General features: G+C 33.0%; 2 pseudogenes; both read left to right on the top strand.

Moving 5' to 3' along the window:
• The first annotated feature begins 1,030 nt into the window (after positions 1–1,030).
• LOC145158191 (transcription initiation factor TFIID subunit 14b-like) lies at positions 1,031–2,807 on the top strand (annotated as a pseudogene).
• Positions 2,808–6,512: 3,705 nt separating this feature from the next.
• On the top strand, positions 6,513–7,238 carry LOC145156767 (auxin-responsive protein SAUR50 pseudogene; annotated as a pseudogene).
• Positions 7,239–10,081: the final 2,843 nt, after the last annotated feature.

Raw genomic sequence — 10,081 nt, 5'->3', positions numbered from 1 at the left:
TCGTCGAGTCGGTCACTTACTCTTCCACCCGGATCCCGCTTCGACTCGTCGAGTTCTTCCTTGGACTCGACGAGTTGACCCCTTTGACTTAGGGTTTTCCTTTCCTTTCTTGGCCTTTCTGATTCTGGGTGTTACACAGGTTGTTAAAGATTTCTTCGTGCTTACTCTCTGAGAAACTCATCTTCAAGAAATTATAAGAGATAATTATAGCTAATTGGAAGTAAGCGTCTAAGTACATGCAGACACATATATATGTAGGGGACGGAAATTAAGGTTTGTAATTTGGAATAACTGTTCGGAACAGGTCTCCGGTACGTGCATCTCTGAGTCCGTGTTGTCATTTCAAAGTACGAGCATCACAGTCGTACGTAGATTCCTGTTTCGGTCATTGGTACTCCGGAATGTAAGTCCGGAATATACGAAGATTCTTATTTTGGACCAGAGCTCCAGAATGAAACCTTGATTCCAGAATGCCCTATTCCAGAGAAAGTGTGGTCAGCAGTGTTCCAGAATAAATCCCTAACTCTGGAATGCCTTATTACGAAGAAAACTGTCATTTTTCAAAAAAAAAATTAATTGATACTCGTTTAAATGGTTAATTTACTTAATTTCCTTTATTTCAAATGTTGTTCTTTATACGTTTATATAATATGGGATTAACGACCAAGCCCGTTATTTAGCTATTTTTGTTGAGATCATTTTAAACTTCATTTAAGGTCATCACAAACGTTTACCCTGACCAATGCACGATGTACATTTTACAATTTAAACGGTTAATTTGTTAAATTCCGAATAAAATAAATTTTTGATTACGTATTCCCTTTATGATCATTTTAGTAAATATATGTGCTTGAATCTTGAACATTTTTTAGATTATATCACAATAACATTCATAATATTTTTTCCAAATGCCTTTGTGTTACAAAACCCTCATTGACTTACACTTTTTTTTAGAGATTTTGCTTCTAAGATACTGAAAACACACACACATCAATTTGGACGTGGAATTTCCCAATATCAGAACAAAGCAATGACTGGCGTTTCACTTGTGAGTGATCAAAATGACATTCGTTCGCATGCGGGAGAAGGATCATATTCAACGCACCACCAGATGTTGGAAATTGAAGACGAAGATAGCAAGATACTCGTTAATTTACAGTATTATGGGGATAATTCGTACATGTGGCTCCTGAGTTGTCTACATCTGCATACCTTGTCGTTGTATGATCATCCCCTCAACAAATGCACTTCTGATTTTAAAACTAAAAAGTTGTTTCTTTTTCGTGTTACGTTTCGACATAACCAAAAATTTCTTCTATTAATATTAATTAAACTCATAAATCATTGTTAAAGTTAAAAGTGAATAAATTTTGACATTTGATGCTAGATGTCGATCGTTTTGGGGATCGAGCTAATATTTTATTAAAAAGTATTTAACTCGTAGATAGGGCAATATGCTTTTTATATAATTGTATAAATATATAAGAACACTAGGGAAGAAATCTAATTGAATCAATCAAACTAAACATTCAAGATTGGATGAGTTGAGTGAAACTGTAACTTGGATCCAACTTGATTTGGAACTAATTTTAGCTATGTTGTTCATCTGCAACTAGACAAGAAGTTTAACTTTAATTATCACATGAAGCTTTTCATCCACACACATATAAGTCTATTCAGAATCCATGATTAAGATAACCAAATTGAACCATGTTAAATTTTATAAATAAGTGACTGATTACTAATTGGCTAAGATTGATTCGATTGATGATGATATAAGTTGACATTCTATTCAGTTCTTGGTTGAAAATTGGTATCTACCTCGGCCTCATGTGATGAAATGGATGTTATATTTGTATGTCAAATGTCATATGCTCAAATTTAACACTTTATATGTATAAAACCATTTCATATATTCTCTCATGTGTTTCAGAACTCAACCAAGAAGATTAAAGATCTTGAAATCTGTGTCACCATTGCCTATGGAACCATGTCATTCTGGCTTCGAAGAAAAGCCACAGAGTAAGTAGAATCTAATTTTGACACATTCCTTTTATCTTTAGGATTCTTTAATAAGATTTAAAGTGGACATTTTAATAAAAAGTTCAAATGTTTTCCTCTTATATATACACTAGAACTCAATCTCACATATGGATTGTTTGTGTACGTGGGGCAACAAACGAGGACCTAAGTGTAATTATCAAGAAAGTTGTCTTCCAATTGCATCCAAGTTTCAATAACTCAAAAAGAGTAATAGAATCACCTCCATTTGAGTTAACAGAATGTGGATGGGGTGAATTTGAAATAGAAATCTCAATATTCTTCCATGATGATGTCTCTGACAAGCAATTAGACTTGTAAGTCAATAATCATTGATGATTTGATTCAATCTTTTCAATTTTCATGGCAATGTCTGTAACGATTCAGTCATTAAAAAATCTTCAGGTTTCATCATCTGAAGTTATACTCTAAAGTGGAACATGGTCCTTTATCAACCAAGAAACCAGTGATTGTTGAATCTTATGATGAGATTGTTTTCCCAAATCCTCGTGAGAAGTTTCTTGTGTGATTAATCATCCATCTGTAATTGTGCCACGTGTTCCAGCCACTTTAAACTTGGCTTTAAGTAATGTTAGTCTAGAAGATGGACATGATAATAAAAGAGGGGACACTAAACATCATCCACTGGTCAATGGTTGACCAAATTCTCTGAGGCTGATGAGCTATGAAAACTTGTAGAGACACGTCAACAGGTGCAAAATCATATTATGAAGTTGAGAAGGCGATTGAGTATGTTTGATGCGTAGGGTAAAATTTATGTTACTTTAAGCTTAAATAATAATTAAAATTACTTAGGTATTTTTTTTTTTGAATTAGTGACATGGCATAATGACTTGATGAGTTAAGCCAGAAAACCTGAAATAACGTATTCAGACACCAACCCTTTACCAATTTTCCGTTTTTCTTTTTTCCTCCAAACTCCTCTCACGTTAAAATTGAAGAATATCTTGAATTTTGTTTGTTGAAATGTAAGGATAAAATGGTCATTCAATCTCATTCAAACGGCTTTGTGGTCTAGAAAAGAAACAAAAATTATATGTGCACCGGTTTATCCAGATAGATATCTTTATCCGATCAGCACAAGACTTAATGGGAAAAAAGAAACAACCCTTGAAACTATCATCTACTTCCACATATTGTTTGGTTTATGAATGAACTATTGTTGATATATGTTCTTGAATTCACTTTTTGTCAAGAGTCGTTGAATCTTTGTGAACTTATTTGGTAAATGAGCTATCTTGTAGGTTTGAATTGTCCTTTTATGTACTTTGGTTATAAGTTCCTTTTCAAGAAATTGTGTCCTTGAATGTCCTTTGTGACAATAGCATGTGAAGGTAGTTGAAAGGCCACATCACACTTGCTTTATTCGATTGTAATTCCATTGAATTAGCAGATATACATTATTAGTGGCATCTAATATTAGTGTTCACTAAGTCATAATATTGTAACCATTTGCTGTATTGATGTATCCATCTTCAATTATGGAACATGGGACTATCCAAAATTGCTAAGGTTGATTGACTATCAACTCTTTGCTGACCCTCTCTTTTTGTAAACATCCCAAATAGTTAATCTTGCATTATATGGATGAAAGATTCGAATAAAGAATTGTATAATACATCCTAAATAGTAATAACATATGTAGGGAAAGATGTCTTCACAACCAATAAACAATCTAGAACATTATGTATACTTATCTATTTTGTATTTGTAGTAGATATATGATTAAATTTATTTCATCACCTAACATATGAAACTTTGTAGTAAAAAGAAATAAAGCCAAACTAAAATTAAAATATAAATTATAAAACTTTGAGATTGTATATGAAAATGTATATCAGTGTTGTTTTTTTATAGATATAAATAAAGTCTGATTTATTAGTAGATTGTCATATTAAATGTAAAAGCACAAATAACATAAGCTCGTAACATGTCGATATCAATCAGGACCAAAGATCGGGCACCCAACAAAGTTGGTGCTTTTCCTTTTTTAATTTTTTTCTCTTTTTTTTTTTTTGTTTTATCTAAACTTCTCACACCACATCACTATAAAGACAGTCTAACAATTAAAATTGTTTTCTAACAACAAAGCCAACATTTCATGAACTTGTATAACCTATATTCTTTCAATTGTGGGTGTTTTTCGCTAACCATTTCACCCAAAATTTAAGGACCTTGTATATCTAATTTACGTATCACATATTAACTCGGGTTGTTGAAATTTAACATTAGATGTTTGCGATAAAATAAATGTTACACCTTTTTACATGTGGTACCTTCATTGCTACGTAAGTTTTGGTCCCACCATATGCGGTCTATGCACAACCTATTTTGGATCTCTTGAAATAGAGATGGACACGATTTTGGAAATAAATTTGATTGTCGAAAAGTTTTAGATGTGGTTTTGGCATATATCTTTGAATGAGGTTTATCAAAATGCCTTTTAAACAAGATTAAGTCTAGATATATGAGACGAGTCTTCGTAACTCCATACACACAAGTCCCATGTAATAATACTTGTTTTATTTGGGTATATTAATGTTCTTTTTATAAGCTAGTCATGATAACAATGAAAAATACATTCCACTAATCCTCAAATACTTAGAAATATCAAACATTAAACACAGGGACGGATACAGGAATACATGATAAGTGTTGCCGGGATGAATATGTGTTGGCGATACATGAAAATAGGTAGAAAAAACTGAAAATTCGAAAAAAAATTCATTGCGGCCAGAAAAATTAGGGGTTGTCGGTGCCACACCGGGAACCCCTTAGAACCGTCCTTGATCAAACATCAAACAATAATAATAATAATAATAATAATAAAGTAAGTTATTTGTTACACCAGATACGTACATATATAAGAAATAATGGTGTCGCAAATATCAAAAGTGTTTCGAAATAAAATAAAAAATACATCATATTTATTAAATTTACGATGAAATTTAGTATATGATGACGTGAGTAATAATCTTAGGTCATCTGATCTGTTTTGGGGTTAATATTGTTTTAAGCTAACTAGTCTACAACTTTCTTACTAGTATGTTATTTATTTTTATTCTATTTACGTGAAAACAAGTAATTATTTGATATATGGATTGGGATATCCCATAAATCTTTTTTTTTTTCTTATAAATAATTAATCTATTAAATATAACTACAATACAATCTGAACAATTTTGTGCATTAAGTCTTCTTGTTTTAATTAGTTAAACTTTTGATGGCCATTAGTACCAAAATTTTAAAGAAATGTGTTCCTTAGCAAAAAATTGAAAATCTCTTGTTGGTCAAAACAGCCGATGTAGAGTAAGGTAGTGTTTGTTTTTTGTCTGCAGATCTGTGTGGCCTCTTCTGTCTGCGCCGCGCAGACCACGCACAGACATTAGCCTTCGCAGACTGTTTGTTTTTTTGAAGACTGCAGACCTAAAAATGTCTGCGCGCCCTCTTCTTGGCGCAGATGTGGACCAGAGTCTTCTAACATCTTCAGACATCTTCTAGCCTAAAAAAACATATATATATTTATTTTTTTAAGTTTTTTTAATTTATATTTTTTCCAACTTTATTAATGATAAACAATTTGAAAAAAAAAATTACAAAACTTAAAAAAAAAACGTTCGACGATACCAAACATGATATTTTTGACAAATTTATAAATAAAGCTTTATTACAATAATAGTCGTTGAAGTTGTTTATATAAATATGAAAAAAAAAATCATAATATATTCTTATATTTTTTTGCCAAATTTTATAAAACATTATTTAATACAGTATCGTCGATTTTTCGAGAAAATATTTATGGTTTGTTTTTAATGGATTTAATTGAAAAAATCGAAATTTATTTTCATCTATTTATGTATCAAATTCTTTGATCACTAATTATAATGTTTAGTTATAACTTTGCAACTAAAGTTGTCGGTTTTTATCAAATATATACGTTAATTCATACCATTTTTATTTTTATTTTTATTTTTATACAATAATAGATAAAAGTCGATTTATATTCGTTAATTATTTATAACAAAGTTATAAAAATATTAAAAAACCACTTTGAAGTTTAAAAAAATCAGTTTATTTAGATTTCAGTTTATTTTAGTAGCCCGCAGATGTTAAAAAAAAACAAACAGTCTTCTTTTTTCAGAATGCAGACGTTTGGTCCACCTCTTCTACTGCAGAGGTTTACAGATATGGTCCGCAGACTGCAGACATTTTGCCTCAGAAAAAACAAACAGCACCTAAGTGTTTAGTTGTTCCAAAATAAAATGTTAAACTTTTGATTTTATCCTTTTTACCCGTTTATAATTAAATAAAACATAGTAAAAATTAATCGATTTTATATAAGTAAATCGGTCAAAACTCAAAACAATATGGCTTTTAATGCATACATATTGCTATATAAATGAAAGGTCCCCTTGGGTCTTGGTGTCATATACAAAGGTGGCAATGTAGGGTTAGGCCAAAGTGACATGAAGCCGTGTCATTATAGTGATTATACAAACACACCTTCTTATGAAACCACCTTCGTAACCCTGCCTCTCCTCCACATGCATTTGCCTCTCAACTCCCTTATAAAAGCCCTTCACCACCACCACCATCATCACCACGAACCAATCCACCTCCACCACCACCATCTAACCATTACACACACAAAGAAATTGATAATGGGTCTTAGAAGATCTCACAACAAACAAACACAAGCAATAGCCGACAAGAGAATCATCAAGAAAGGCTCAAATATTGAAGACGATGACAATGGCTACCCAACTGACGTCCCCAGAGGACACTTTGTAGTGTACGTAGGAGAAAGAAGAAGCAGATACATCATACCGATATCATGCCTACATGACATAGGGTTCCAAATCCTGCTACGTCAAGCTGAGGAAGAGTTTGGGTTTAACCACGACATGGGGTTGACCATTCCTTGCCTTGAACAAGATTTCTTGTCTATCTTCTCTTGAAATCGCTAATATTAAACCGAATCGTAAACACCAACAGAAGCTTTTACCCATTGGTTTACTCATCTTCGTATCAAGTTTTTCGAAATATTAAATGTAATTCATCAAGCCATTTTTTCTATTTTTCTCATGTGGTGGTATGAACACCCTTGGAAAAATATTGTGTTGTTCATATCATATTGTCCAGTTAATCTGTTGGATATGTTAATGAAGTTTTTTTTGAACCACAACTATGGATTCTAACTCATGAGTACGCATATAAAATACGTACTATTTAAACAAGTTTGAACTATATATTAAAACTTATTTACTAACAGGTTTGAACTATTTAAACAAGCTAGCCTAGTACGTATATAAATACCATCTGATTTGTATGTAAAACCTTATTTTAAGTGAGTTGTAATCCGTTGATTACCCTACGGTAGTCGGTAGATCATCGTATATATCTAAATTTTATTTAGAAACAATCGTAAATAGTCTTTTGAATAAGTTTGAAACACCACGGATTGATTGATGTTGTTGTACAAAAAACAATTTCCCAATATTGTACAGCCATTTCAAGAAATATTCGAATAATCGTTTTTACGTTTCTAATGAATATTTATCTAAAAACTATTCGACGATATAAGATTCTAATAACATTTCTTAACTGCAATTGGCCACAAAAGCTATTTATGGCCTTTTTGGTTTTTAGTGCTATCCTTTTGTGTCATATTTTCAAGTTATACGTACCTTAGATCTACGGACGTGTAGCTTAATTTAGGCCCTTACAATTATGACCTTGAGAAACTTATTTGGCATTAAAATATGTTCAAATTTTAAGCCATTCATATATATCAATATTTTGGAAGCGACATTGGTATATACGAATAATACGCTGACTCTAATACTATGTAAGATATATATAAACGCTAATACGCTGACTCTAATACTATATAAGATATATATAAAGTTTTCTTCCAAATTTTTTTTGTAAGAGAGGGTGAATCATATATATATATATATATATATATATATATATATATATATATATATATATATATATATATATATATCAAGATTCTAAAAAGCTCGTCATGGCTCCGCCATGGCGCGCCATGACTCCAAGGCTTGTGTCTGCCGCCAAGCTTTGCCAAAACGCCGTCTTAACTCATATATGTGTATAAAATAGAATAATAGTTGAAAATACATATAAAAATATTAAATATATATAAAATTGCCGCCTTAAGTCACGCTTTACAAACGACATGGCTCGCCAAGGCTCGGAAAAGCTTGAGCCTTGACATTGCCGTCAAGTCACGCCTTACGTTATTTAGAACCATGATATATATATATATATATATATATATATATATATATATATATATATATATATGACTTTTTGACAATGATATGTGATACTAGTATTACTGAATCCAATCTTTATGGATGTATAATTCTCTAAGGATAATGATTAATGAAGGAGAGGATAGGTAATTAGTCTCTTGATGAGAGAGAGAGCTTATATTATTGATATCTTCATATCCATTGGGTTATAACTCTTTATAAATGCATTAACAAAAATATGTTATTATGAAAAACATCGAGGTAATATATATATATATATATATATATATATATATATATATATATATATATATATATATAAAAGGTTTTGTTATGGTCATTATAGATTTCATCAAGCAAGACAACAAAAGAAAAACCTTGAAACTGAATAGTCGTCAAATAACGGATCCACCATGACACCATATAAGCTAACTAATCAACCATATGTTGTTGTAATCAAAGTACTTACGTTAATATAACCTCCTTATATTATCCATTAAAAAAGATGCCATATTTAAGATGTAGGGTTGAATATAATATATACATGAAATCTAGGAGCCAAATAAGCCCCCTTCTAGATGTATTACACACACGCTGATATCATGCATCCTAGGCACGCCAGAAATACCAAGGGTATAAACCGTATCGCCAAGTCTATTGTCCCTTTTTGCTAGCCAACACTCATTCCAGCCTGGATCGGGCCATCCCTTGATGACCAGAATCCGGTTTCGAACATACGCGGGAAAGTCAACAGGCGACAAACCATCACCTGCTAACTCCAGTGCAAGTGCACACACCACTACCGCGGCTAAGCCAATCACGGCTTAGGCAGGGGACAAAGGTACAATCTACTAATCAGCGCCTCTGTCCCGATCGGGGTCTGACACCCCTGCCCCCACGAGTGGGATATGTGCCCAAATCCTCATTATAAAAGGTCATATGCCTTCAACGGTAAAGGGATCTGAACTCTCACTCTCTAAGCCTTACGATATATACTTTCTCAGAGATTAACTTGACCATCGAAGCGCTATTTCGGACATCCTCCCGGAGAACAGCCGACGGCCTGTTTCTTGTTGTGATTACAGATCTCCGTGGGGATCCACCCAATAGAGCTATCGCCATCATATCGGAAACCTAATATCACATCATTGGCGTCATTTGTTTGCTGAGACAACGATACTAAAAGCCTTAACCACCAAACTCCAAACATGTAAAACGACGGAGAGGGAGGCACCAACAATATGATGTAAAGCCATGTTCAGCCAATGTCATCCCTCGACTCAATCATCACTGAAACAAGTCGGACGACCACCAGAACTGTCGCATACGCCCATACATCGGGGATGACGATAAATAAATTATGGATACCTACTCTCACTCTGATAAGTGTACAACAATCAACCAAGAAAAAGCTCCACACTAAACACTGTGTAGACACCAACTTCCCTACTCTTCGGCAACACACCACCATTTACGCCGCTACAAATAGAAATGCAGCCCTACATGCATGTGCAACCATTACCGAATTTCCAACTGATAGACTTAACACAAGGGACACTACCGTCCCTAGTTGCACCATTCATCAACATGGAAAACAACTCACCACAAACATTTTCCTCACCTATTCAGTTTGGTATCTCCCTCATATACTCCAACATGCCCTTCAATAATGTTCATGCACAACCATTCCCAACATTCACCAACATGTTAAATAATGCACACCATCCAAACTTCCCTAC

Source organism: Lactuca virosa, chromosome 2 (assembly GCF_052849685.1).
Source record: "Lactuca virosa cultivar CGN04683 chromosome 2, Lactuca_virosa_CGN04683_v6, whole genome shotgun sequence".
Taxonomy (NCBI): domain Eukaryota; kingdom Viridiplantae; phylum Streptophyta; class Magnoliopsida; order Asterales; family Asteraceae; genus Lactuca; species Lactuca virosa.
This window is presented reverse-complemented; position numbering and strand designations above follow the sequence as displayed.